General features: G+C 44.8%; 1 long non-coding RNA gene across 1 annotated transcript; it reads left to right on the top strand.

The window, feature by feature from the left end:
• Positions 1–15840: 15840 nt before the first annotated feature.
• On the top strand, positions 15841–16819 carry LOC134861491 (uncharacterized). Its single transcript, XR_010165415.1, has 3 exons — positions 15841–15884; positions 16127–16212; positions 16647–16819. It is a non-coding gene; the product is annotated as an uncharacterized LOC134861491 (long non-coding RNA).
• Positions 16820–22795: the final 5976 nt, after the last annotated feature.

The raw sequence follows: 22795 nt of genomic DNA, 5'->3' as shown, positions 1-22795 counted from the left end.
TCTTTTCATTAAACATGGAATCCTATTAGCGCAGTGCATCTCCTGTGGTTACAGACCTCTAATGGATATGATGCAGTTTGATTGATTCTATATCTTGCCTTTTTAAGTCATAAACCTGACCCAGGACTTTGTCTAAATTAAAAATACAATTACAGTCACGAAAGGTGGATGGGTGCATTTTGAAGACCTGTAGACTGAGAGGTCCATCCTCCAAAAGAGGAACTCCCTCTGGAGGGTACACAGAGAGTTTAGCCTCTGCAAACCATTTACATGCGCAAAACCCGATATAACATTCTATAGGAAAGGGAAAAACCCCAAAAGCAGAAAGGGCCTCTTTAAGCACAGATTTTCGTCTCGAGCAATTCTTGAGTGTTCTGCCTGGCTCTATTGCTGCTAAATGCTCCCCTATGTTCGCCATCATAAAGTTATGGTCCTGTAATGGTGTTCCGTTTTCTCCCCACAGAAAGGTCAAAGCGGTGTAGGCTACAAAGCAGTGCTTAATTTGTAAATCATAAGGTGCCGGAACGCAAAGTACATGACAGCTCAGGGATGACGAGACGCGTACAGGTCCCGGAACGTATACATAAAAGGTGCTGAAAACAACATGAAAATGTCCACTTGCAACGCTGTGGGACATACAAGCCTCGATTTCAAATAGTATCCATGGTATAAATGTTATGACGATAATTTACAATTATTTTAGGATAGTACGCACAACGCACAACAACAACACATCACCACAGGTGGGACTTCAGTATACAGCCAGCAATCAATTTCTCAACAGGTTTAACGTGTAAAAAAAATATGTATTATTCAAAGATTGGCACGGCGGCCTATTAATAGACAGTATGTTTGCTCACCATATTTAGTTGTTTAAAACACCCCACATCACGAGCATGTCCGGATTGTCCTCCATCTCTTTTTTTCTACTTTTACTGCGTGTGTCTGTGGCAGTTCTGTGTCCTTTGGCCACCCAGGACCTCACGTACGGGACTGGATTGAATTTAGCCAGGGGGGGTCCAACAAGATTTAGGAAGAGTAAAGATGACAGGGTGGATGTGAGCAAAGAGCTACGGTTGGGAGTGCAAATCAAGTTCATTTGTGAAAATCCGCGCTCACATTCAGCACTTGCAATTGGAATGCTGTTGACAGCAACAAGTAACTCCATCAGCTCATCGGGGGGGTCTTTGCCATCTGAGTCTCTGTACCTTCTGTAGGCCCGTATGACTGCGCGCGGGTTGGCAATGTTGAAGCGCTGACACAGTGACTCGACCTCAGTCTCTCCATACAGCGCATCTGCGTCCTCGGGCCAGTATTGTGCGTAAAGCACCTTCAACTCCTCAATGAACTTGTTATATCCAGTTTTATCTGGCATCCGGCCTCCTTGAGATAACATACGGTCCTCCAAGTTCTTGGCCACAGTTAGAAAAAACTGCTTGGGGTCGAGTGATCTGTCGCTTGATTTTCCTCCATTCAGCGTGAGGCCATGGAAAGAGTTTTCCTCAATTCCCCTTTGGCTCAGTTCAGTGTAGCGACCTGGCCGATCCGACATGGCCTCAAGTACGCTGATTTCCCGACAAATTGACTTGTGTGCTGAAATGATGGTAATGTCTCGTTTTTGAAGCTCGACTGAGAGCTCAGATAATTCTTGCAATGCATCGCACATTATGCCTAAATTGTTCACAAACGCATGCGAAGATAAGCGCATAGCAAGCCCACTGTATGTTTGCTTTGTGACACTGTTACGGGAGGGATCTTCTGATGCAGTTTTGAAATGCTTGTAAAGTGCTGGGTAGTTCTTCCACACTGCTTCAACGGTTCTAAAACTTGATGCCACCCATCTAGTGTCTAAAATACGACCTATTTTGCATAGCTGGACATCCAAGCTCTCAGCTGACTCTCTCAGCTCCATTCGATTTTTGTTAGATGTGCTATACAGTGCATATATCTTGTCCATCAATATTTTAAAGTGATTTATAGCACCCATCTCTTTCACTACGTCTGCGACTGCAAGCTCAAGCCTGTGGGCTGAGCAGTGCCACACAGTAATGTTGGGAAACATGGCCTGGAGCCGACTCGCCACTCCGCTTTTACGCCCTAACATAACCGAAGCACCATCACAAGTTACTCCAATGAGGGTCTTAGAGAGAAAATCCTGTGTCAAATGCAGGCGCTCCAGAGCAGACAACAGTTTGTGGACAATACCTTGAGCAGTTAGATCATCTAGCTCTACGAGTTCAGTAAAAATGTTTGTAGGCTTGTCCATATCGGGCAACTGAGCCCTAATGTATATTATCAAGCAGCTCTTTTTGCTTAAACTGGTTGACTCATCCAGCATTACACTGATTTTGGGAGTGCACTGTACTATTTTTTCAAACAGTTTTCTTTTCATTTCTTCAGAAATATGTTTCTGTATGTTTCCACATGCAACATTGGAATGTAAAATTCTCCCCATATCGAGTCCATTTAATTCTTGGCAATCAATCTCCTGTTCGAAGCCATATGCGGGACGGTGGCGTTTAGCCTCCTTGTACGCCGTGCGAAATACGCGAGCTGTAGTGGCCATCTGTTCAGACTGACTATTAATTATAGATTGTCCTAAAGTGTCCACTTTTGCCTTTTCGAGAATGTTTGCTGCTGCTAGGTGAGCCTTGGTACGGGCATGTTCAAATACCTTTTTTCTAAGTGCGCGTTGCTGTTTTATAATATCTGAAGCAGATGAGGTTACTGTGCATAAAACCCACTCTTTTGCCAGTTTCATCCCCGACGTCTTCTCTGCCCCCAAAGTCCCCACCGCCTTACACGTTGTGCAACCCAAACCTGATTTTCCCCTAAAAAGCCAGGGATAGTAAGTCTGCTTCACTTTTAGCTGAGCTTCTGTCCAAGCAGTTGTGCATCCCATCCCTGACCTGTCGCTGGACGTCCCACACTCCTCTACGCTCTCCTCTCCTACTGACTCTTCCTGCTGTAAGCCTGATGTCGCGGTTCCACTTGCCTGCTCCAGCTGTTGTACCGGGCTAGTTGATGCCAGGGTACCCACCGGTTGCTGTTGGTGGTCCACCTGGCCGACGGTAGCTGGCTCCTGCTCCGGCTGGCGGTGAACCTGACCCGCTGCTGACACGGTGCCAGCCTCCTGCCCGGGCTTGGCTAGCTGTCGGTTAGCTAGCTGGCTAGCTGTTGCGGCGCTAACCTCCTCCTGGTTTTGACCATCAACATGACCGCTGCAGCTGCCCTCGTCGCTGCTTGTGGAGGCTTTTCTGACTCGTTTTGAAGTGTCTATTACCTCTTCCTTCTTTTTGAAGAAAGACAGTAAATTTAACTGTCTTTTTGACATGCTTGCATTTAATTAGTTTCTTCCTCTCTGCGAAGTGCTCCTCATGTGGCGAATTTCAAAAGTGAACGCGTTTGTCCGTTGGTCCAGCTTTTCAGTGCGTCAACACAGATCTCCGACTCTTTCAAATCTTAATCTTAATAAACGACATGAAATTCTTGGGATTTTTTTCTGTAAATTAATATCTGTATATTTTATTTCATTTTAACCATTTTTTTATTTTTATTTTTTGTGAGAGGTACCGGATCTGCCCAAATAGGTGCCGGAACACAGGGTGGCCAAAATGAAGAGGTGCCGGATCCTGTTCCGGCAGGATCCGGCTCAAATTAACCACTGCTACAAAGGATATTACTCAGTATTCCACTTTTGTTTGTTTATTTCGCAAACAGGAAAGCAGGTAATACACTTGCAAAGTAAGGAATGCAACTCCTCATGTAGGCTACATAACGCAAACATCACAGCTTACTCACCACAATAGCCCGATAATAATAATCAACAATAATACATAACATATCAACCAAATGTTAAATTCATGTCCCACAGCTTCGCCTTTCGTTAACTTTTAACTCTGGTTATCAGTAACTAAACTGCTTGGATCTACCAGAGCAGAGCGTTATCGCGTTACCAACACAAGGGAGCGGACGTAAACACAGTGCAACGATGCAGTGTAGCGATAGCAGATCACATGAAGCGTACAACATGAAAGCAGACACAAAAACAAGACATTAACAGCTTGCCAACTGGCTTGAAAGTAAGTACAAAGAAAACTAATCTTGCGCTTCCTTTTCACGGTGTAAACACCGGTCACATGGACCCACAGCACACTCCTCTCTTAAAGAGGCACTACACTATTTGGCTGCTGAACCTCAAACGATTGCGGCATTTTTAGCTCTGGTTTTAACGTAAACATTTGATTGAAACATGTAAATAAGAAATAACAAAACTACACAAATGACATAATTCCACCGAAAACACAACAAATGGGCTAAAACTCATTATAAGTTCCGAATTGCCAAGGGGAGTGTCAAATGCAGCTGATAATTCTCTGTGGGATTGTTATTACGATTGACCCGTCATATTGTTTTCACATTTTGATTTGATGCATTGAATTTGTTCTATTATAGCCGCTTTAAGTAACATTTTCTGCACAGACTCACTTATTCTCTACCAGATGTGTCCCTATGTGATAAAAACCACTGGAAACAACAATTGTTAATCACCGATATCAAAAGGTGTTGCCTAAATCTCATTGACAAAATGTGTTCATGTAAAGTGAGAAACTGTATCGTGACTTTTAAAGTGAATTAACAAACCACTTTCACAACGAGAATATATAGTGTGTGTTTCAAATATAGATACAGTACAGTGCTCTATTGGCACGTTCCTACCAGCAACTCAGCACTGCCCATTTTGCAATGATGTAAGCCTTCTTTTAATTGTGGTAGAGGTGATGTACTTTATAATTTACATCTGTGCAGTGGGATGAGGCCATTATATCGTACCAACATGTGCATATATTCTTTATAGCCAGTCATAAGTATCTTCATTCCAGAGATTTAACTGCACCTCCCTTAAAAACCCTTATTGGTTCAGCTCCTTCATGTGATTACAGTCTTTCTGCACCTACCTGCTGCTTCATATAAGATGACAGGACCATTAGTTTTCCCATCATGCAGTGTGGTGTGGCATGGCATATGTTAGCTTCGGCACAAAGAGCCAGCAAACTGCCTGTCAAAGGGAGGACGGCCTTCACCAATCGTGTCCCCAATTACCAGAAGCCAATAGACAGTGCGGATTCTTGTCAGTGCCATCTGGAGTGTTTCCCCTGGTACCTGAACAGTGTTAGATCATTACAGGAAAAATGAAAGATAAAAAGAACAGTAATTATATCTATCAAATTCAATGACATCATCATCATAACACAAAGAGTTGCGCAATCTGAACTATCTAATAGTCAATTTCTCTGGTGCACCAGATGCAGGTTTGTTACAGCGTTTCATTTTTCAGAAGTTTGTGTTCACACAGGCAAACTTCAAACAGACTATAAACTGTAAACAAAAGTCACGTGCAAGGAAATGCTGTTCAACCAATGGTCAGACATTAAGTGGTAAAAACGCGAATCCTGGCAATTTGTACTATAGCCTCGACCAAGGAGCATTGGCAAGTTATTCATACCCAGTGTTGCCACGGTTACCTTGAAAAAGAAATCTGATTACTGATCACTCATTTAAAAACTAATTTACTTACTTTACTGATTACTTAATGTTAAAAGTAACTACTTTTACAAATTACTTTATTAGTTACTTTCAGCAACTGCCAACAATAACAGACAGACGGGATCTTTTTGCCTTAAACCATTTGAAAGTATTGCGCTTTATTCACCTACATTTGATTAGTTTTGCTAACTTATAACTTAACTTATGAGGCAATATTCACCTCTATAAGTGAGCCAGCTCTCCGGGGGGGCGGCAGCAGCTAAAATCTTGCCTAGGTCAGCAAATTGGTCACAGCCGGCCCTGCATGTGAACACTATGCTTCCTATGTCTTGGTGCATACTGCGTTCACACCAGTGATGAACAGCTCCAGAGTTCACTAGCAAGCGGTCCGAGACCACCTCTTTAAGGGAGACCAGAGTCCATTTGTTTAGTTCACATCAGAGGTCTCGGACTGTGTGGGTGAGTGTTAGTGGATGTGTAGGACAGTAAAGGGGCTATTCAAGTGTTGATATCGCACACACTCTGGAGTGTCGGCCAGAACACTGCTTCACGGCCAGGATGTTCAGGGTATGAGGTGTACGTTGGAGAAGGCATGAAGACGATGACAGGAGGATTTAACCACTTGTATTGATGTATATTCAAGCCACCAATGGGCAACAGACGTATGGTAACAGGGGGTTTGTATATGTTTGTGTGGTTCTGAAACAAAAGAGAACATGAACATAATAAGAATAAACTCCGACGTAACACGCATGCACATAACTACGTTAGCATATTAGCGTAGCAGGCTAAACTCACGGCATCACGGCGAATGTAGAATATTACATACATAACCACATACCCACAAGTACTACAGGCAAGTATGTCACTACATTATAACGAATAGTACACGTCACCAACATATTCCATTCATTATAACAGGGAATAACATCATACTAAACAACTCACTTTCTCGCATGGACGCACACTTTTAACAAACAGGGTTTGGATCGCTGACATCAGATGGAACGTAGCCCAGCGGTTTAGCGCCCCACTTTGACCTCGAACGGCCCAAAGCAGTCGATGCCTGTCGAGTAGAAAGCAGGCTTAAAGAGACGGAGGCGGGCCACCAGTAAGTCAGCCATTCTGGGTAATGTTGGCTTTGCTTTCCAACGGCGGCACTGTGCAACTTCTTTGGAAGCGACAGACTGCCTCTCTTCCCCGCACAATCCAGTATGTGCGTTGGATTTCAGCAAAGACATGTTCTGGTCCCGGGGTTTACATGCTGCTATTCCGACATACCTCTACTCCGACATTGACGTCTAATTGTCGGAGTAGTGGCATTTCAATTTTTTTTTAAACATTCCGACATGGTGCGTTGGGTCTGCATAGCTCCACTTAAGTGGAAGCATTCGGAGCGGTAGTTGACACTGTCGGACATGCAGGGCCCCCCTCCTCCCTCATGGACGCTTGTGATAGCCCTCCCGCACTCACCGCCACTGCTCCTCCAAGTCTCTCCATCGTCATCCCATCAGCTCCGGTCTACAGCTCCGCAGAATTGGGAGCAGCCTCGATGGCTTGCATAGCTTTAACTTTCTTTGAGCGACCCCCTTGCAGATCGGATGCAGGGCGATCGGACAACAACGAAATTGAGTGCCAACCAGTCAGTGCATCCATTACAACAATAGGCTATATTATATTATACAAAATAAACTGAATATGTTAAAAAAGTATATGTTAAAAAGACACACAAACAAAATGAAAGAAAGACGATGCCCCGACGCGCCTGGGTAGACTGTCGGAATGGCGGTACTAAACTGTCGGAATGGCGGTACTAAAATTGTGTCTTAATAGGGGCATATCGGAATAGGGGTATGTCGGAATAGGGGTTGCACCCCGGTCCTGGGGGCCTCAGACGGCTGTCAAAGTCCTGTTTGAGGAGGCAGCTCACAGGATGTGAGGGATCCAGGACAACAGGGTGTAGGCTGATGTAGGCCAGATCTTCAGACCGGCTGAGATGACCACCGACCCTGATGAGCTCTCCAGTGTTGTCCAGCTCTGGAGACAGGTTCAGGAGGGGGCTGCGGCGTTGCACGGGTTTCCCTGCTTTAAGGAAACAGAGTTCTTCAGGGAAGCTGCACGCTGAGCCCTGCTAAAAAGAAGTCTCTCAGCCTGGCGGTAATCTTGGGCATGGGGCGGCCCCATGCAGCTCCTGGACAGTGGCTTGTAGCACTTCCTTCCATGTGCTTTATCGGTGTAGGTCTGCGTCTAATTGCTTTGCAGCCACGGATGACACACCACAGAAAGTTGACTTGCGCAGCTCAGCAGCATCGGGAGGGTCTCCCCCTGCCTTAGTAGGATCGGCAGACCACTGGGTAGGATCCCTAAGCAGGAAGGGGGGCCCTTGACTCCATTTGTTGGGTCTTACCAAGTCCTGGAGAGCTTTGCCACGAGTGATGTCGTCGGCTGGGTTCTGTGCCGATTCGACGTAACGCCATGGGTGCTGGTCGGTCAGTTCTTGGATCTCGGCTACGCGAGTGCAAACAAAGACCTTGAAACGGCAAAATTCCGATCGCAGCCAGGTCAGCACTGTTGTGAAATCCGTCCACATGACTGTCCTCTGAATCTCCAGAGTGAGTTTATCACTAATGAGTCTGGAGAGCTGGGCTCCCGTGAGCGCACCGCACAGCTCCAGCCGGGGCATTGAGTGCAAGCGTCTCGGGGCTACCCTAGATCAAGCCAACATGAAGGCCAGGTGTGCGGTGCCATTGTTGTCCACCGTTCTAAGATATGCCACCGCCCCATAGGCTTGCTCGGATGCGTCACAGAATATACAGCTCTCTTTCTCTCACTGAGGCAGCGATGTCCCCAGGTAGGTATGGACGGGGAGGCTTACTTGAAGTAGGAAGCGCAGCTCTACTTCCCAGTCTCTCCAATGCTTGACAAGGTCTGGAGGCAGCTGGTTGACATCAAAACCCCTCACCTCATCTCTTGGCTGGCCGTTATCTATTGTGTGGCATTGTACGGCGAACGTGGCACAGCATGGGCTACACCTGGTGCCGAACGGGAGAACCTGCCATTCGTATACTGCTGCCGGCTCATCTTGGCACAGGTCGCGCCACACAAAACGCAGGAGAGAGCGGTCTTGGGGGAGCAGGCGAACTTGGTGGAACATGCTCTTTATGTCCCCACTTATGGCGACCGCCTGTTCCTGGAATCTGAGGAGGACTCCCAGCAGAGATGGCCCCAGGGTGAGCCCATGTAAGAGGTAGTCATTCAGGTTGTGCCCTCGCTATTGGAGTGAGCATTTGAATATGAAGCGGTGTTTGTCATTATGGCTAACTAGGTGGTGGGGGATGTACCATGCCTCATCTCCCCTGCTCAGCTCTTACTGGTCGAGCTTGACAACTGACCCGGCCTAGATTAACTTCTCGATCTCCGCCCGATACACCTTGGCCTTTTCAGGGTCTCTTTGGAGTTGTTTCTCTACTCCTCTCAAGCTAGGCATGACGGCGTCAGGGGTAGCTTGGAGGCATGGCATATCTTTGTGGTGCAGCAATGGGGTGGCATAGCGCAATATGCCCTCAACCTCCACCAGATGTTAGGAGGCTGATGGCTAAGTTGTCTTGCTGCGAGCGTGTCACCACTTTGCTACTCCTAAGGGGTATGACATCAGTCTGCCAGAGTTTCTGAACGTGTTTCCTTAGCTCGCAGCAGACAATGCTGTGGGCTGTTCAGACTGCAGATGACACTGGAGGGGCCCTGTAGCATCCAGCCCAGCCGGGTGTGGATGGCAGCAGGGCCGCCGGTCGGTCCCAGACGTACGGGCTCAGTGGGAGTGACGAGGTGTGGGTGTTCACTGCTTCTGAGAAGCAGTTGTTTGATTTTCTCGAACGGCAGGAGGGGTAGCCCGCCCAGATGCCTATACTTCCTCTGGAGTGATTCTATTGGGTAAGTATGATCAGCGAGGTTGATGCGAGCTGCTGTGAAGGCGTTGGTGAGACAATAGCGGGTCTTTGGCCGAGTTTTGGTTGAGATGAGGAAGGAGACACAGTTGCCCTGGAGGGTTTGCCCGTCCTGCCTGATGGTGCATAAAGGCAGGGATTCTGGGGTGCCTTGGAGGCCTAGTTTCTGAGCGGTGGTCGGCAGCAGCATCGTTCTCTCCTACCCGTCGTCCAGCACGGCATATGTATCGAGGGTGCGGCTGACTTGGTGCAGGGACACTGGAACGACTTTGAGAAGGATCCGGCTGCCCTCTGCTGGTCGGTCGAGGTAAAACACCCTTGTTGACGCCTCATCTGTCCTGAGACACCACTGCCTGTGTTGTTCCTTTCTGCTGCCCCGTGTTGACTTTATGTAGAACTTGTAGATGGTGACCGTTGCACAGCCTCCAGGGCTTCTTCAGATTGCACTGCGCTGCTTGGTGTGAGCGAGCACAGCGCCAGCATCTTTTGTTGGACTTTATCCACTCCGTCAGCTGGTCTTTGCTGAGTTTACTTATGGCTGCACACTGGCTTAGACGCTGTCACAATTATCACAATAGGCACAGTAAGGTAAAGGCCTACCATTGGTCGGGGAGCTACTGGGAGATCTAACTTCCTTGGGCGTGTTCTCTGACCCGTGCAGCACAGTGACAGGATGTTTTCAGAATTGCTTGTGAGGCTTCGGGCTATCCTTGTGGTCTCTGCCGCGGGGGAGGATAGCGGACCATCGAAGTCTTTGCACCAGGACTCATACTTCAGCCATTCGGCTAGGTCGTTGAGGGTGTAGGTAGTGCTTGGCCGACTGAACATGCATCTGCGGAACTCAGCTCGCTGCTCGGGGGGTAACTTGCTGAGCTGGCAAGCAACATGGGAACTGTTGTATCTCGACAAAAATGTTAGTCGTGCCCCAGGTCTATGGTTGGTCATGTTTTATGTTTTGTTTAGTCCTTTTTGTCTTGTCTCCCACTTCCTGTTTTATTTTGGTGCTCACCTTCTGCGTCTCGTTCCAGGTCTCTTGACTCCCTGTCACTGCCCTCGTCAGTGTCAGCCCCGCCCCTGATTGTTTCCACCTGCTCCCTGTTACCTCATGTTTAAATAGTCCTGTCTCCCCCTGTCTTGTGCCAGTTCGTTTTGTCCTGTCTGTGAGTCAGTAACCAGTGTACCAGCATTGTGTTTATTAATCCTCCATGTGAGCGTCTAGAGTTCTTGTTTTTGTTGTGCATTTTTTGGAAATAAAGTATTTTTTAATACTTTAACTCGGTCTTCTGGGGTCGTGCATTTGAGTCCTACTACCTTGTGTTTAAAGTTTGTGACAGAACGAATTGGCCACAATAGACTCAGCCGACCCAAAGGCGCTTCACGCCGCTCTGTCAGCCCAAGGAGTTAAAATCTACCAGCATGAGGAGCAACGGGGCTCAATCAGCCAAGGAGTCAAAGACCTTGCAGGACATCAGGCCGAGTTCCAAGACTCCATCAACTCACATATTCCAAACCTTACGGCACAGATGCATCAATTCCTCGCTCATCAGCAGACTGCTTCAACGGAGACCTCGCCCGCTGCTGACTCCTCTCCAGCCGATACTCCTGCTGGTGCTCCCATCTTGATCCCGGCTGCTCTCAAAGGCAGCCACGTCTCCACGCCTGATGTCGGGTGAGTCCATTACTGTGGCAATTCGCTTCAGCGCTAACTGGTGTGGCTGGCCAAACTTCTCATTCAGAGCCATCATGGTGTCAGTAAAGGGTGTCTAGGAGTGAAGGTAAGCGTCAGCCATCAGTTTGGCCTCTTCCAGCTTAAGGTGGTCTGTGAGCACTAGATACTTAATCTGTTCCGAGCTGCTAGGGGGTAACAAGTTCTCTAGGGCAATCTTGAGGTGGGCGAACCCACCAGTGTTTCGATGTGAGAGGTTGGGAATGGTTGGACGAGGGCCACGGTACGCTATGTCCAAGCTGGTGCTCTGGTAAGATGGCCTCAAGTACATGGACGACGCGTGTAGAGAGGGTGTGGAGGAGGTGGCGGGTGCTGAGCAGGCTGTTGGCGGCGCGCAGGTAGGTTTACAGGCACTTCATATGGTGTGGAGATGTACCTGGGTGTAGAGATGGATTTCATGATTCCGTTCCGGCATTCAGTTCGCGTCGGTCAGTTCGCCAAGAAGAATCGTTCAGAATTGTTTGTTCGTTCAGTCGCGTTTCTGGTATGTCATTCAGCGGGGAATCATGGAATGCACGGTTCTCAGCTCCTCGTTCGCAAAAGATTGTGGAAACAGTCAACACAACACTGTAGTTCAAGGCAAATACATTGCTGCAACTTCATGATTATAACTGCACCAAGGGGTGAAACGGCCCAGGGTTCGATTCAACCGGACTAAACAAGGCTGGTGAGAGCGCAACTTAAAAATGTTGTGCATCAAAGTCTGAATTATCTTTATTTTTAATCCTTTTCATGGGTCAAGTCCTGATGCAACTTGCCAGTTCATGGCAATATCTGAAAACTAAGGGGTCAGTCTAACATTTGGATTCCCAAAGGACTGTAACGACACCTTAGACTGACAACCCTTCTCTAAATCCTCAGAACCACTTACACAAAACGTACAAGAATAAACATATCCACAAACTGGTGCAAATGAACCTGTAAATATAGTGGGAGCTGATTAAGAAATGGAGAGGATCAGTTGTGATGAATGTGAGAGCAGGCAAGTATTAGCATCTGAAACTAGTTAGAACACAAACAAGTTAAAAAAAAAATAAGAAAGAAAAGTATAAACAGGTAGAACCATGACAGCAGTTGAAGATATATCCTTTCTGTCACTCGGGTCTTCAGTGAACGGCCATCACAACACACTATAGTGACACATTCCCCAAGCTGGCTATTATGAGTATGGTCTCTGTAGTAAAATAGTAGCAGTACCCTAAAATGTTTTCCATTGTTTCACAGTGGATTGCTGTTTGTTTAATACGCCAGCGTAGCAAACACTGTAATAATTATACTTATGGGGGCATGATCGCTGTGGAAACGTCTGACTTCAGCTGTCAAACCTTGTTAATTAATACAGGGCATGGGAGAATTAAATCAATATGTGAGTGGCAGAAACAATTTTAACCCATGATTGAATATCATAAGGGACAGAAGAAAGCTGTGGGATCTCCTGTTTAATTATGCAGGCATAATTAATTTTGTGTCTCTTTTTCTTTGTTCCTTCAATTACCCGGTTAATGATGGAATAACACTTCAAACATCCTGGTGGTGAGAAAAGAGATTCAAAACGCACGCAAGTAAACTTGGCTGTGCTAATGTGACATAACAGAAAAGGCAACTGACAGTCTAAGCAACCGACGCTGACAGCTTGTTGGGTTCTAAATCTTGAAGAAGCTTCTCCTCAAGTTTAACAGCTATTATTAATGATATGATATGATAAGTCTACAAAGGAAACACAGCTGTGGTCCTTCCCCATGTCACTGACCAGAGTCCACATTGAAGTAGTCAATCTGTCTACAGCTGCATGAAATAGGCCTCGATTTTCTGTTTACAACAAGTTTGAACTTCTTTATTTTGATGTAAAGTCTTCTCCCATTGGATGTCTGCGGGGGCTTGTCAGCACATGGGCATATCCCCGCCTCTATGTGCTTGCTGCTTCATTCCAGATCGTCTGTCGCCTTGTAGTGACGTACTCAAATAACATCCTTTCATCACATTTAATATGGCTGGAGAAGTTACATAATATAACACATACTAAGAATTGATATTGTAGCGTCGATGAGTGGGAGTTGGAGGCGGTGTGTTTAGTATGGAACTCCAACCGTCATTCTCCATATACTAACATACACGATAGCCTATTAGCTACATGCTACTGTGAAGCTAAAAAACAATAACATCCGGAAACCAGAACCCCAAAGTGTCACCCACCATCCGGTCCATTGGGCAACAGTGAATTATTAAGTGCTTTTCTGAAAACTTTAGATCATTTCTGCTTGAAGAGCTCGGAGCTGTTGCACAAACATTTCAGAAAAAAGACAATGGGAAACAATTGGACACAGGCCCTCAGGGCTTAATCAAAGACATTACACCAAAGATATTCCACTAACATTTAAAAAAGATTCAACCAAAGTAGTACCACCAAATGATACGTGTAAATCAAAGCTTGGTTATAGTCCTAGTCAACCTTATCTCCTGCATAGTCTCTGCACATTACACCTGTCGTCACCTGTGGAAGACTCTTGCGATCTCCGGCAGATATGTTCAACCCCAGCATTCATCATATCCCAGAGGTGCATCTTACCATGTGGCTGGATCTCAAAAAATGTTCCACCTTCATTAGTAAAAAGAGTTCCTCTGTGTGGGTGAGGCAGGAAGGGAAACACCTAGCACAAGACTTTCAGCGATGCCATGAAAGATTGTATTTATTTTTCAAGGTAGATCTAAAAGTATGTGGAGTACATCTTTTTGTATTCAAATATAAATGAAAACGTTATTTCAAGAGTAAAGTTGAGAGTAAATACACAGAGCGTTGGTAAAAGTTCAGCTTTAGTAGGAAAAAAACATTTTAAGATGTGGCAATAAATGCATTTTGAGTCAAACCAATGAGTCCACTGCTGTACTGTCTTTGTGAACAGTATTGTTGGGAAATCTTTGTTAAAAATGATGAAACAAAAATGTAATTAAACGTATAAATTGGCTAGCCATGGAAGCGTATGTAGTGTTCCTATTGCCAGAAAAAGAGACTTGCTCAACAGTTTTACAAAAAAACAACAAACAGAGAAAAAGCTAATTGAAATCCCTCCAATGTACATGTGTTTAGAACAGACTGGAGTCACTTGCTCTTTTTAAGGCAATGTTCCAGTAGTCAAATTAATGTCCCAATACTTATTAACTCTTCTATCAGTCAAAAAGCAAATGCAATTGGCATAACTAGGTAAAAAGGTTGAGTTAGCAAAGAAGTACTTTGAATTCTGTGGAATGAGTGCAGTTTCCACAGAGCTCTGGAAGCCCGAGGCCTGACGCTCTCTCTAGTCAAATATCAATGGCACTTAATCACCACATTGTTCCCGTAGACGGGGAACTCTGCCGAACAAACAGCTCTCCGGCTATTTGAGGGCACTGACTTTTTTTTGCTATTTTGTTTGTTGCTGTGTTTTTTTTATTTTGTCCTTTTTTTCCCTCTTCTGTTCACCATGCTGATTACAGCCTCCCGTAGAGTCGCAAAAGAGCTTGGTGTGTTTGATTGAATTTAGAGAGCAATTTGTTCAGCAAGGAGAGACACAGTATAATCCAGTCCCTGCAGACCGCCTGAGTAACTGTTTGTTTTCTATCAATTAGCATGGGTTGGTGTGTGCGTGTGTGTGCATGTCTGCTCTCCTCATTTGCATGTGTGCGTTTGCTTGGGGTTCATTTACAAATGTGTGTGTGTTGATGGTTAGGGATGCACATACATTTATCTGTGTTGATATTCTAATCCACTCCACTTTGCTTCACATCCCAGCCAATCAGGTTAGTGTTTTTTCCTCTAATTTGAAACTTTAAAAGTTGCCATATGTCTGAGTGTGCTCTGTCGCAGATGGGCGGGCTGCCCTCATAGTCTGCACTTCATTAATGCCCTTGAGGCACATCAGCGGAGTACACGAGGGATGGATCTTAAACAGAGCAGCCTACAGTGTGTAGTCTGCATGGTATACAGTATGTTGGATTCAAGGTGAATACCTGGGTTTAAGACATATTTCACTCATTTAAAATCATCTGACGGCTAATTAAAACTAAGAGATGATGAGTGAGTGGTTCATCTGTGTCTTTCCTTTTTCAGCCAGCGTTTGGAATGTGGAACAGGTGTTCTGAAAAATCTTTGACCTTTACTTTTCAATAGGAAGTCAACGGCTCCAGAACTTTCTCTCAGCATCACTGTTTAGCCTTTTAACTTTCCAACAGCAGGGACGTAGACAGACAGGTGGTGCAGATAAACTGGAGCAAGTTCTGGACCCAGGCATGTTGTCAGGCACATCTTTATTATGATTACCTAATGTGACATGTTACCAGCTCAAGTGTTTAATGTAAATAGAAGAAAGATGTTTTGCTTGAAATGATTGTCTTTAGGTTATTGGCTGTAGAATAATGACAACATCAGATTTAAGATTGGTTCCCTAATAAGCCCTGGACATTTCCTATCTGCAACATCCTTCCCCTCTTCAACCAAGTTGCAATCTTAAAGTGACTACAATATGACAACATACATACATATATAATCCTCATGCAACATTTGCCAGGTATACGTATATATGACATATTGTTTATATTTCATCATGAATTTAATGACCACCTGTCTGCTATCATTTGCCTTTTCTGACAGCATCCTGGGATGTGGAGTTCATTGGAGTTAGATCTGAATACAGGTAAGCACAAACAGATGCATATTTATGGAGATGTGCTAAAGCAAAGAGGCTGCCTGATAGTACAGTGCCAGGGAGCAGTTGGGGGTTCGGTGCTTTGCTCAGGGACATATCAGCGGTGCACAGGAGGTGAGCTGGCATCTCTCCAGCTACCATCCATACTGTATTTTTGGTCAGCTTTGGACATGAACCAGCGATTCTTAGCCCCATATAATGTTTTTTTAATTTTTTTTATGGGCAACCAGTATCAGGCAAGATTCGACCCTTGGTCCTCTGCATGGGTACCAAGCCCCAGTACATGTGCCACCAGCTCTACCAACTGATCTACACAGTAAGACGGCCCATGCATTCTTACCACAAGTCTTTTTTTATTTGTTGGCTCTTATTCTTGTTATTGAATCTGTCCATGTAAAATGAGATAACTTTATTTAGTGCTATGTTGCCTAACTAGCTTGCAAAAGTAACATTGCATAATCTCTAAGTCTGTGCAGCACATTATAGGCTGGCGTAATTATTTCTGGGGGGTGAGTGACATTAAAAAACGCTGGATTCAGTGCCATTAACGGCAGTCAAGATGGTCATGTATGCTGCTATATCATAGAGTATAGGGATGAAAGTAAGTGTGTTTGTGCTGTTACTGATGCATGCAACACTGATAGGATTATAATACACAAACACAGCTGACCTGCTATGATTTTCAACAGGTATATGTTTAAAATTCATGCTTCTGTTCCTTCAAGGTTTATTTCCTGTTTTATTTTAAAGGTTTCATCATTCCATTTTTGAACTGTGTGTATTCACAGTCTGGATACAAACCTGCTCTCCTGGTTGTGACAGCGCTGTGGCCGCTCGTACCATTACTGTAACAGTTACCTTCTGGGAGCTGATGTGCAGTTATCTGGCTCCCTACAGATCTGACCTGCCAGCTTGATGTTTAGTAGGAAATTAAAAGTGAGCATGTGTAGTAAAGACTCTGAATCGGTTCTGACAGGTCTACCAGTGCTGGCCAGGGATTCAAACTGGCAAGATTCAAAAGTCTGTTTCCTTCATCTGCAGGCTACTGTCATCTCAAATAAATCTCAATATGGATGTACAGCCCGCTCTGTTGCAGCTTGTTTTTATGATCCACTCGCTTAAAATGCCAATGGTGGTTGGGGCTTTCATTAGCTTTTTAAAATATATATCTTGACAACTACTTGCTAGATTTCCAAAGTGTTTGAAGAATTGATCCTGCTACCAAGAGGATGATTCCTAATCCTTTTGGTGTCCCCAGGCCTGTCTCTGGTGACACGAATCAAGGCTGGACCATTTAAAATTCTGATAGAAATTCTGCCAATTCTCATTTTCAAATACCTTTGTGCATGCTGTTAATGAAAAGCTCAGTATATCAACAATACTAAATGTAAGCAGGTATGCCAATAGGCATGGTATGAAAAAATGCAAACTTTGCATATGAGATGTGTCATAATTACATTTCTGACATATTCTTGTCATATATTGCCCTTTTGATTTTGATATCTCCTTTGCCTTTCTCTTTTGCCAGCCCAAAGCATACATTTAAAATTGATTCCTATGCCTTAGGTTGTACAAATCATATATAAATAAATAATCTAAAAGTGAATTCCATTACTTTCCTATTGTTAGGTGGAAGCCTTCTGAGAATGCTACATCAGTACATTGTGCCTCCGTTTAACTGCTGTTCTCCTTTCAGGGAGGCATTGTGACTCCTAACAGGAGCCAAACACAATCTGAACCCCACTGCCTGCAATAATACCTCACAGCAAGCCTCTGTACCTGTTTGCATCTGCTGCTTTCACAGTCACACTGAAGCATACGTATGTAACAGCGTGAAAGCCGGCTTCTCTCGAGTGGCAACGCTGACACTGTACCAACGTGACAACACAGGAATACCTCCAGTACAGAAGAAAACTGTACAATAAGTTACACTATTTGATCACTAGACCGAGACTGAAGTCTTAATATATGCTTTGGTGTTATGGGGCGGAAGCAAAGGCATCATTTATACTGGGGACGCTGGGGACGTGTCCCCACCACTTATGGAAATGGCCAATTTTGTCCCCACCACTTTTCATTAGGATCATTTGTTTAAAAAAAATAGCGTGCACAAGAGAACGTCCTCTACATCAGGACGACTGCTCACAGTTTCTGGGTGTATTTCTGGTAACCCAAGTGGTGCAGTTTGGACCTGCTACACATTTAATATCAGTAATAATATAATAGAGAACAGTAAAGCAATTGTCGCTCCAGCTTTGCTGCAGTGTAGCATAGTTACTGTACTAGTTGTCAAAAAAAAGTATTATTACCATATGTAGGTAGGGAAGAGTGGAGTAAGATGAGCCAAATTGTTACTTATGTTGTTATCTAGTCAAGGAAAAATGAGATAGCAGTCAAATGACAACAACAACCTTTAATTCAGGATGTCTGTCAATCAAAATGAAAATAATGTGTAGCAGTCATACTGGGCTCAGGTAACTTCCTCACACTCTGTTAGGCCTTGAACTCACCACAGAAGTAGGTCAACTACACCCCCAGACCCAACCTCCTAACTAGCTCAGGGGTATTTAAAGCACCTGTGGCCTCATGGCAGCCCTATTGCTTCATTGCTGCCTGCCTGTTACTACATGGCCACCTCTTTGGACTCTAGGGTAGGTCATTTAGTAGGTTTTATGCTTTGATCAGCCACTCAAAGTCCTGATTCGCAGTTCATATGTACTGGCTGGGTTGCATTCACTTTTATTAGTCTTCTGTCAACTGAAGCTCCTGTCCAACTGGAGGGATGTTGGTTGGTTTTGCTCCCCGCTGCTTAGTGCTGTTAAGTTATTGGTTATATTGATTAGTGGTAAGTAGCGTCTAAGTACCTGATTTAAAGGTTTATCTGCTTATTACTGTATGATGGAACTAATGTACAATGTGTTTATCCTAGGTGGATATCAGCTGCTGCTTTGCTTCACTCTTAGCTTAGCTTTGCTTCACTTTGTTCTTAGCTTAGCTTTGCTTTTAGCTGCTCTGCCGCTGTTTTAACATAACATGGACCAACTGGATTATTGATTTAGTTTGACTAACTTTTGTTTTCGTTGCTTCGAGTGGAGTGGAGCCAGCTAGTGGTGGAGGCTAGGCAACCTAGTGTGATTCCCCTCACGGCCTGGTAGGAGCACTGGGACAGAGTTTGGAGGGAGCTTTGATTTGCTGTGAGCACGTTTGGTGGGTAAGTTGGTGCACACCTTGCACCCTTGAAAGACTGTCTCCCAGCTGTCTGGCAGCCGCCCACTCTCCCTTTCCCTTTATAGATTTTAGTCATTTTCTATTGCCCACAGCCTTGGTCAAGGAAGCACTTCCCGATATCTGCCCCATCATAGTAGACATAGTGAATTTGTCAATGTCATCTGGCATAGTCCCACCCAGCCTCAAAACTGCCTCAGTTACTCCTATCCTCAAAAAGCCCCTGGTTTGGACCGGGAGGACCTCAACAACCACCGTCCGATCTCCACCCTCCCTTTCCTCAGCAAAATCCTGGAAAGAGCAGTTGCAGCCCAACTCCAACAACACATGTCCAACCACGAGCTCTATGAACCCCTTCAGTCTGGCTTCAGAGCCCACCACAGCACAGAGACTGCCCTCAACAAAATAACAAATTACCTCCTCATCGCATCTGATTCCGGACTCATCAGTATTCTCATCCTCCTGGATCTCTCCGCAGCCTTGGACACTATATCATGACTGGACAACTGAAATAGCATCCATACTGTTTACCATCCAACCTCCTCAACAAACTGCAATACATCCAGAACTCCGCTGCATGCCTCCTCACCCACCCCCTCTCTCGAGACCATATCACTCCCGTCCTCCATAATCTCCACTGGCTCCCCGTTCACCAACGAATCGACTTCAAAGTCCTCCTCATCACCCACAAAAGCCCTCAACAACCAGGCCCCCTCCTACCTCACAGACCTACTGCACCACCACACCCCTTCCCTCTGCCTCCGCTCATCAGAAGCCACCTATCCATCCCCACTTCAAACTGACTTTTAATGTGTGATTTTCTTTACATTGCTCGACTTTTACTTTATTTATTTGTTGTCTTTCTTTTTCATGTACCTCTGTAGATTTTGAGCACCTGTAAAAGCGCTTAAAAAATAAATGTATTATTATATCCCACCTCCTAAGCTGCCTGTCTGACCACCTTGGGCTCAGTGACACAGCTCTTCGCTCTTGAGTCCTACCTCTTGAACCGACAACACTTTGTCACCATCAGTGACTGCAGTTCCCCATCAGCCGCTGTCAACCAAGGTGTACCTCAAGAGTATGTGCTTGGACCCCTCCTCTTCACCATCTATATTCTCCCACTTGGTCTAAACTTCCATTCATATGCTGATGACACACAGCTCTATCTGTGCACCAAGCCATCCACTCAACTCCCCCTCAATCCCTTATCAACTGCCTACAGGACATCAAAAACTGGATGTCGTCAAACCTACTCAAACTTAACAGCATCAAAAACAGAGCTCATGGTTGAGGCTCCCAAGTCACAACTCCAGAAGGTTGGAGATCTGCTCCTCTCCGTGGACGGCTGCTCCATCTCTCGGTCCTCTAAAGTCTGCAACCTGGGGGTTACCCTGGACTCTCCTTCCAGGTTTCACATCAAATCGATCACTAAATCAGCATTCTTTTATCTCAAAAACATCTCCCGACTCCGGCCTTCACTCTCCGACTCTGTGGCAGAAACACTCATACATGCCTTCATCACATCCAGATTAGACTACTGCAATGGGGTCCTCACCAAACCATGGCAGCACATCACCCCCACCCTCGTCCACCTTTACTGGCTCCCGATCAAGTCCCGGATCACTTTCAAAACCCTCCTCCTCACCTACAAGTCACTCCATGGCCTCACTCCACAGTACTTTTCAGACCTCCTCCATCCCTACACCCCTACACGGAGTCTGCGGTCCTCGGACACGGGCCTTCTCTGTATTCCCCGCACTCCGAACCGTTGGTGACAGGGCGTTCAGTGTTGCGGCCCCCACCCTCTGGAACGCTCTACCTGCAGAGATCCGCAATACTGCCTCCCTGGACATCTTCAAATCCTTACTAAAAACTTCCCTCTTCACCAAACCCTTTGACCACTAACTCATCTCAGTCCCCTGTTCTTCTACCACAACTGCCATTAGTTTGTTTTTTTATTTAATTTTAATTTATTTTTCTATTCTTTTATTTGCCCTACTTTTTTGTTTGTTTGTTTATTTGTTTTCTGTCTGTCCTCACAACACGGAAAGCAGTCTTGGGTTCTTAGAAAGGCGCTATATGATTTGAAATGATTATTACTGGGGTTTTTAATGCAGAAGAGAGTCTTAAAAACAACATCAAAAACGTATCAGTAGTGAAGAACTAAACTGAAATACAACTGAATACTACTACGACTTCAATGCCTCATGGGGGGTTCAGTTGAAACACTGGCTCACTTTTCCCCACAGCCACTTTTTTGGAAAGAAACTGTCTTATTTACAGACCTGGATACATGGATGCTTTTATCCAAAGCAACTTGCGTACATTAATACTGTGGGCAATCCCAACAGGAGCAGTTTGGGGTGAAGTGTCTTGCCCAGGGACACGACGACATGCTGACTGCAGTGGGATGGAACCAGCTCATCCCACTGCGCCACATCCCCTTTTAAATCTGAAAAAAAGTGTCCCAACCACTTTTTAAACAAAGTGGTTGGAAGCAGCTGTAGCAGATTTATATGTGATAAATACCTGAGCTACAATACTAAAGACCATGGAACAGCCTGAAGAACAAGCTAAACAACAGCTGTGACCGTGAGTCCTTGATCTCTGTAGCCTGAAATAAATAAATAACACCCATTTATAGTAAAAACTGATCTTATTTCTGCAATGTTATCTGTTGAATACTGAAATCCGCTTGTAGGAGCCTAAATGCAGTTTGTTGGTGTTCTGATACACTCATGGGAGGAGTTTCCGGGGTTAATCTGGGGTCAGTCAGGAAATGCAAGAGTGGAGCCAAACAGTTTTTTGATCTCTCTCATTCTCTCTCGATCTTTGGATAAACTGTATAACTTTGTAAAAAGACATTATTTTCTGTGCTTATTTTTCTTGAATTGAAGTAAACGGTTGAATTTACCGAGTTGTCCTGTGGATTTTTTGATTTGGATTACGACGAGGGAGATTGTTACGAGCGTCAAGCTAAGGCTTCATTCACTGGAAAGCTACACCGCTGTTTAATTGTTTTCACCTCTATATATATTGTATGTGTGGTCATTAATTGCTTTCTGCAGCTCTTTAGGAAATTGTGCTTTAACCTATGTGGGTTTGCTTCAATTGTCCACATCTTTCTCGTGGTATGAGCCCTAATGAATACCCTTTTTCTAGGAAAAGGTTGTAGCTTAAAAAAATTAAAATGAATGACTACATTTGCATTTAAATAATAGCCATGAAGGACAAGCAAGATTACACTAATAAAACTGGTTTTATTAAACAATAAAACAGATGCTGGGTCTTAATGTGAAGAATCCTATCTGCATACAGATTTACCGCTGCTAACCTGAGACCTGGGAGGTAAATAGGTAGCTCGATATTAGGGTGAAGATAGATTTTATGAAACCAGGACAAAAGGAGGTAGAGCTCAGCACAGAGCATGGTATTGAATTTGCTGTTAGAACCTACGACAGCTCCACTAAATCTTTTATCTCAGACGTCTTACTACGATTGGATCATATTCCACAAATATAAGTACTGCCATTTAATACAACTAGAAGTAGTTGCACTGCTTAATATTGGCATACAGTTTCATCCCTTGCCAAGTTTAGGACAAGAATTCTATACCGGTACGACTTTTAAATCCGCTCATCAGTTTAGTTCCTCACTACAGTCTCTGCTTC

This window comes from Eleginops maclovinus, chromosome 3 (assembly GCF_036324505.1).
Source record: "Eleginops maclovinus isolate JMC-PN-2008 ecotype Puerto Natales chromosome 3, JC_Emac_rtc_rv5, whole genome shotgun sequence".
Classification (NCBI taxonomy): domain Eukaryota; kingdom Metazoa; phylum Chordata; class Actinopteri; order Perciformes; family Eleginopidae; genus Eleginops; species Eleginops maclovinus.
This window is presented reverse-complemented; position numbering and strand designations above follow the sequence as displayed.